The following is an 8,179-nucleotide window of genomic DNA, read 5'->3' as shown; positions in this document are numbered from 1 at the left end:
CATATCCTTAAGTGCATGCTTAAGGCTTTATCCATAAAAACACACAAGTATCAAAACTAGTTGAAAAAAAGCTCTCTCCTCCCCATTTTTCCTGCTGTTGGCCGAAGCAAAAAGGAGAAAGAAAGAGGGTCTTTTGCTTGTTGGTTTGTGTTATTCAAGTGTCAAAAATCCTAACTCTTCAAAGGTGGTGTTGGTGCAAAAGTTTGTGGGTATTAAATACTTGAGGCTTCAAGTTAGAAGCTCCATTTCATCATCCTTTTTCTTCATCTTTTGATTAACCCTCAACTAGCTTGAGGAGGTAAAATACTAAACCCACTTGTTGTATGTAAGCATATTATTCAAGACTTGATATATTTATGGAATTTGTCTTTTAAAATGGTTGAAATATAACATGAACTTTGCATGCTTCCGCTCACTTTAAACTTCATAAAATAGGATTTATGAATGTTAAAATGTAGAACATGTTTGCTTAAAATATTGTCAAATTCCATCAATGTACAGCCGCGAGTTGTTGAGGTAACTCAAGTCGGTAAGCTACTGGTCCGACACGATCAATAATCTTGAATGGTCCGATATACCATGGATTTAATTTCCCTCATTTACCAAATCGAACAATGCCTTTCCAAGGTGCAACTTTAAGCATGACCATCTCTCCAATTTCAAATTCTATATCTTTTCTTTTAATGTCAGCGTAGCTCTTTTGTCGACTTTGGGCGGTTTTCAACCGTTGTTGAATTTGGATGATCTTCTCGGTAGTTTCTTGTATTATCTCCGGACCCTTAATCTGTCTATCCCCCACTTCACTCCAACAAATCGGAGACCTGCACTTTCTACCATAAAGTGCTTCAAACGGCGCCATCTCAATGATTGAATGGTAGCTGTTGTTGTAGGAATATTCTGCTAATGGTAGATGTCGATCCCAACTGTTTCCGAAATCAATAACACATGCTCGTAGCATGCCTTCAAGCGTTTGTATCATCCTTTCACTCTGCCCATCAGTTTGTGGATGATAGGCAGTACTCATGTCTAGACGAGTTCCTAATGCTTGCTGTAATGTCTGCCAGAATCTTGAAATAAATCTGCCATCCCTATCAGAGATAATAGAGATTCGTATTCCATGTCTGGAGACGACTTCCTTTAAATACAGTCGTGCTAACTTCTCCATCTTGTTATTTTCTCTTATTGGCAGGAAGTGTGCTGATTTGGTGAGACGATCAACTATTACCCAAATAGTATCAAAACCACTTGCAGTCCTTGGCAATTTAGTGATGAAATCCATGGTAATGTTTTCCCATTTCCATTCCAGAATTTCGGGTTGCTGAAGTAGACCTGATGGTTTCTGATGCTCAGCTTTGACCTTCGAACACGTCAAACATTCTCCTACGTATTTAGTAACATTGGCTTCCATACCCGGCCACCAAAAATGTTTCTTGAGATCCTTGTACATCTTCCCCGTTCCAGGATGTATTGAGTATCTGGTTTTATGAGCTTCTCTAAGTACCATTTCTCTCATATCTCTAAATTTTCGTACCAAAATCCTTTCAGCCCTATACCGGGTTCCGTCTTCCCAAATATTAAGATGCTTCTCCGATCTTTTGGGTATTTCATCCTTTAAATTTCCCTCTTTTAAAACTCCTTGTTGCGCCTCCTTTATTTGAGTAGTAAGGTTATTGTGAATCATTATATTCATAGATTTTACTCGAATGGGTTCTCTGTCCTTCCTGCTCAATGCGTCGGCTACCACATTTGCCTTCCCCGGGTGGTAACGAATCTCAAAGTCGTAATCATTCAACAATTCAATCCACCTACGCTGCCTCATATTCAGTTGTTTCTAATTAAATATGTGTTGAAGACTTTTGTGGTTGGTATATATTAAATACTTTTAACCCCATATAAGTAGCGCCTCCAAGTCTTTAATGCAAAAACAACCGCGCCTAATTCCAAATCATGCGTCTTATAATTTTGTTCGTGAATATTCAATTGTCTAGACGCATAAGCAATCACCTTCGTTCGTTGCATTAATACACAACCGAGACCTTGCTTTGATGCGTCACAATAAATCACAAAATCATCATTCCCTTCAGGCAATGACAATATAGGTGCCGTAGTTAGCTTTTTCTTCAATAACTGAATCGCTTTCTCTTGTTCATCCTTCTATTCAAATTTCTTCCCTTTATGCGTTAACGCAGTCAAGGGTTTTGCTATTCTGGAAAAGTCTTGGATGAACCTTCTGTAGTAACCAGCTAGTCCTAAAAACTGGTGTATGTGTTTCGGAGTTTTCGGGGTTTCCCACTTTTCAACAGTTTCTATCTTTGCCGGATCCACCTTAATACCTTCTTTGTTCACTATGTGACCGAGAAATTGAACTTCTTCCAACCAAAATGCACACTTTGAAAACTTAGCGTACAATTCTTCCTTCCTCAATACTTCTAACACCTTTCTCTAATGTTCACCGTGTTCTTGGTCATTCTTTGAGTAAATTAGTATGTCATCAATGAAAACAATGACAACCTTGTCAAGGTATGGTCCACACACTCGGTTCATAAGGTCCATGAACACAGCTGGTGCATTAGTTAAACCAAACGGCATGACCATAAACTCGTAATGACCGTAACGTGTTCTGAAAGTAGTCTTTGGAATATCATCTTCTTTCACCCGCATTTGATGATACCCGGAACGTAAGTCAATCTTTGAATAAACAGACGAGCCTTGTAGTTGATCAAATAAGTCATCAATTCTCGGCAGTGGATAGCGGTTCTTGATGGTAAGTTTGTTCAACTCTCGGTAGTCGATACACAACCTGAATGTACCATCTTTCTTCTTGACAAACAAAACAGGAGCTCCCCACGGTGATGTGCTTGGTCGAATGAAACCACGCTCTAAAAGTTCTTGTAATTGGCTTTGTAGTTCTTTCATCTCGCTGGGTGCGAGTCTGTAAGGAGCACGAGCTATTGGTGCAGCTCCTGGTACAAGATCTATTTGAAATTCAACAGATCGATGTGGGGGTAATCCCGGTAATTCTTTCGGAAATACATCGGGAAATTCTTTTGCGACGGGAACATCATTGATGCTCTTTTCTTCAGTTTGTACTTTCTCGACGTGTGCTAGAACAGCATAGCAACCTTTTCTTATAAGTTTTTGTGCCTTCAAATTACTAATAAGATGTAGCTTCGTGTTGCCCTTTTCTCCGTACACCATTAAGGGTTTTCTTTTTTCTCGTATAATGCGAATTGCATTTTTGTAACAAACGATCTCTGCTTTCACTTCTTTTAACCAGTCCATACGGATAATCACATCAAAACTCCCTAACTCTACTAGTATCAAGTCAATCTTAAATGTTTCGCTAACCAGTTTAATTTCTCGATTCCGACATATATTATCTGCTGAAATTAATTTACCATTTGCTAATTCGAGTAAAAATTTACTATCCAAAGGCGTCAATGGATAACTTAATTTAGCACAAAAATCTCTACTCATATAGCTTATATCCGCACCCGAATCAAATAAAACGTAAGCAGATTTATTTTCAATAAGAAACGTACCCGTAACAAGCTCCGGGTCTTCCTGTGCCTCTGCCGCATTAATATTAAAAACTCTTCCGCGGCCTTGTCCATTCGTGTTCTCCTGGTTCGGGCAATTTCTAGTAATGTGACCCGGTTTTCCACATTTATAACAAAATACATTGGCATAACTTGCTCCGACACTACTTGCTCTGCCATTACTCATTCCGACACCATTTGTTCCTTTCGTTCTGTTAACCCCTGGTCTGTAGACCTCACACTTCGCCGCGCTATGACCATTTCTTTTACACTTGTTGCAAAATTTGGTGCAGAACCCCGAGTGATACTTTTCACACCTTTGGCATAGCTGCTTCTGATTGTTGTTGTTGTTGCGGTTGTTATTGTTGTTGAAATGATTGTTGTAGTTGTTGTTGTTGTTGTTGTTGTTTTGCCGTTTGTTGTAGTTGCGATTGATGTTGCGATTGTTGGGATAGTTGTTGTTGTTTTGGTGACTCTTATCACCGTTTTCCTCCCACTTTCTTTTGACTAGCTTCATGTTGGCCTCTTCGGCCACCTGTTCTTTAATTCTTCCCTCAATCTGGTTCACTAGTTTGTGAGCCATTTTACATGCCTTTTGTATGAAGGCAGGATCGTGTGAACTTATATCTTCTTGGATTCTCTCCGGTAACCCTTTCACAAATGCGTCGATCTTCTCTTCCTCATCTTCGAACACTCTCGGAAACAATAGGAACAATTCTGTGAATCGTCTTTTGTATGAAGTAATATCGAATCCCTGTGTTCGTAACCCTCTAAGTTCTGACTTGAGCTTATTGACCTCGGTTCTAGGACGGTACTTCTCGTTCATCAAGTACTTGAATGCTGACCACGGTAGCGCGTAAGCAGCATCTTGTCCCACTTGCTCTAGATAGGTATTCCACCATGTTAACGCAATACCTGTGAAGGTATGCGTAGTGTACTTCACTTTGTCTCCTTCAGCACACTTACTTATGGCAAAGACCGATTCAACTTTCTCGGTCCACCGTTTCAATCCGATTGGTCCTTCGGTCCCATCAAATTTTGAAGGTTTGCAGGTAGTGAATTCTTTGTAGGAGCATCCTACACGATTTCTTGCGCCGTTAGCTGTATTGCTAGATTCAGAGTTATTGTTGGTATGTAGCGCGGCCTGTGTAGTGACCCGAACTTTTCCATGTTTATATATATATATATATATATATATATATATATATATATATATATATATATATATATATATATATATATATATATATATATATATATATATATATATATATATATATATATATTAAATTAAATTGTTATTTACATGATTAAGTGTTTCCAATATGTTAAGCAATCAAACTTGTTAAGACTTGATTAATTGAAATAGGTTTCATATAGACAATTGACCACCCAAGTTGACCGGTGATTCACGAACGTTAAAACTTGTAAAAACTATACGATGACATATATATGGTTATATATATAGTTAACATGATTTTATTATAAGTATGTATCTCATTAGTATTTTAACAATGAGTAATATACATAAAAATGAGACTATTAATTTAAGAAACTCGAAAACGATATATATATAACGATTATCGTTATAACAACGTCTTACTAGGTACATATGAATCATATTAAGATATTGATACACTTGGTTAATTATGTTAAATGATAAGTAAATATATTATTAAGTGTATTAACAATGAAATACATATGTAAAAATAAGACTACTAACTTAATGATTTCGAAACGAGACATATATGTAACGATTATCGTTGTAATGACATTTAACTGTATATATATCATACTAAGATATATTATATATCATAATATCATGATAATATAACAATTTAACATCTCATTTGTTATAATAAACAATGGGTTTACAATATTCAACAAGATCGTTAACCTAAATGTTTCAAAACAACATTTACATGTAACGACTAACGATGACTTAACGACTCAGTTAAAATGTATATACATGTAGTGTTTTAATATGTATTCATACACTTTTGAAAGACTTCAAGACACTTATCAAAATACTTCTACTTAACAAAAATGCTTACAATTACATCCTCGTTCAGTTTCATCAACAATTCTACTCGTATGCACCCGTATTCGTACTCGTACAATACACAGCTTTTAGATGTATGTACTATTGGTATATACACTCCAATGATCAGCTATTAGCAGCCCATGTGAGTCACCTAACACATGTAGGAACCATCATTTGGCAACTAGCATGAAATATCTCATAAAATTACAAAAATATGAGTAATCATTCATGACTTATTTACATGAAAACAAAATTACATATCCTTTATATCTAATCCATACACCAATGACCAAAAACGCCTACAAACACTTTCATTCTTCAATTTTCTTCATCTAATTGATCTCTCTCAAGTTCTATCTTCATGTTCTAAGTGTTCTTCATAAATTCCAAAAGTTCTAGTTTCATAAAATCAAGAATACTTCCAAGACTGCAAGTTTACTTCCAAGTTTTCTAAATCCATTCCAAGTAATCATCCAAGATCAAGAAACCTTTGTTCAAACTTTAATTCAATTTCTATAACTATAACAATCTTATTTCAAGTGGAAATCTTACTTGAAATTATTTTCGTGTCATGATTCTGCTTCAAGAACTTTCAAGCCATCCAAGGATCCTTTGAAGCTTGATCTATTTTTCTCATTTCCAGTAGGTTTATCCAAGGAACTTGAGGTAGTAATGATGTTCATAACATCATTCAATTCATACATATAAAGCTATCTTATTCGAAGGTTTAAACTTGTAATCACTAGAACATAGTTTAGTTAATTCTAAACTTGTTCGCAAATAAAAGTTAATACTTCTAACTTGACTTTTAAAATCAACTAAACACATGTTCTATATCTATATGATATGCTAACTTAATGATTTAAAACATGGAAACACGAAAAACACCGTAAAACCGGATTTACGCCGTCGTAGTAACACCGCGGGCTGTTTTGGGTTAGTTAATTAAAAACTATGATAAACTTTGATTTAAAAGTTGTTATTCTGGGAAAATGATTTTTATTATGAACATGAAACTATATCCAAAAATTATGGTTAAACTCAAAGTGGAAGTATGTTTTCTAAAATGGTCATCTAGACGTCGTTCTTTCGACTGAAATGACTACCTTTACCAAAACGACTTGTAACTTATTTTTCTGACTATAAACCTATACTTTTTCTATTTAGATTTAAAATATAGTTCAATATTAAACCATAGCAATTTGATTCACTCAAAACGGATTTAAAATGAAGAAGTTATGGGTAAAACAAGATTGGATAATTTTTCTCATTTTAGCTACGTGAAAATTGGTAACAAATCTATTCCAACCATAACTTAATCAACTTGTATTGTATATTATGTAATCTTGAGATACCATAGACACGTATACAATGTTTCAACCTATCATGTCGACACATCTATATATATTTCGGAACAACCATAGACACTCTATATGTGAATGTTAGAGTTAGCTATACAGGGTTGAAGTTGATTCCAAAATATATATAGTTTGAGTTGTGATCAATACTGAGATATGTATACACTGGGTCGTGGATTGATTCAAGATAATATTTATCGATTTATTTCTGTACATCTAACTGTGGATAACTAGTTGTAGGTTACTAACGAGGACAGCTGACTTAATAAACTTAAAACATCAAAATATATTAAAAGTGTTGTAAATATATTTTGAACATACTTTGATATATATGTATATATTGTTATAGGTTCGTGAATCAACCAGTGGCTAAGTCTTACTTCCCGACGAAGTAAAAATCTGTGAAAGTGAGTTATAGTCCCACTTTTAAAATCTAATATTTTTGGGATGAGAATACATGCAGGTTTTATAAATGATTTACAAAATAGACACAAGTACGTGAAACTACATTCTATGGTTGAATTATCGAAATCGAATATGCCCCTTTTTATTAAGTCTGGTAATCTAAGAATTAGGGAACAGACACCCTAATTGACGCGAATCCTAAAGATAGATCTATTGGGCCTAACAAACCCCATCCAAAGTACCGGATGCTTTAGTACTTCGAAATTTATATCATATCCGAAGGGTGTCCCGGAATGATGGGGGATATTCTTATATATGCATCTTGTTAATGTCGATTACCAGGTGTTCACCATATGAATGATTTTTATCTCTATGTATGGGATGCGTATTGAAATATGAAATCTTGTGGTCTATTATTACGATTTGATATATATACGTTAAACCTATAACTCACCAACATTTTTGTTGACGTTTAAAGCATGTTTATTCTCAGGTGAATACTAAGAGCTTCCGATGTTGCATACTAAAATAAGGACAAGATTTGGAGTCCATGTTTGTATGATATTGTGTAAAAACTGTTGGGATTTAACAAGTTTGATATATCTTAAAACCTTTTAAGAATCATTATAAACGGAAGCGTGTAATTATCAAGTTTTACTTGTTAAACTTCAACCAATTTAAAGCTAAATCCCATGGATCAAGTTGTGAACATTATGCTTACAATTAACAAGAAAAGGAAGAGTTATATACCTCCTTAAAACAAGTTTAAGGGCTGTTCAAAATGGTAGTAAGATGATGAACAAAAGTGTAGAACTTCAAGCCTTTGAAGCACC

The sequence above is a fragment of the Rutidosis leptorrhynchoides genome, chromosome 5, assembly GCF_046630445.1.
Source record: "Rutidosis leptorrhynchoides isolate AG116_Rl617_1_P2 chromosome 5, CSIRO_AGI_Rlap_v1, whole genome shotgun sequence".
NCBI lineage: Eukaryota > Viridiplantae > Streptophyta > Magnoliopsida > Asterales > Asteraceae > Rutidosis > Rutidosis leptorrhynchoides.
This window is presented reverse-complemented; position numbering follows the sequence as displayed.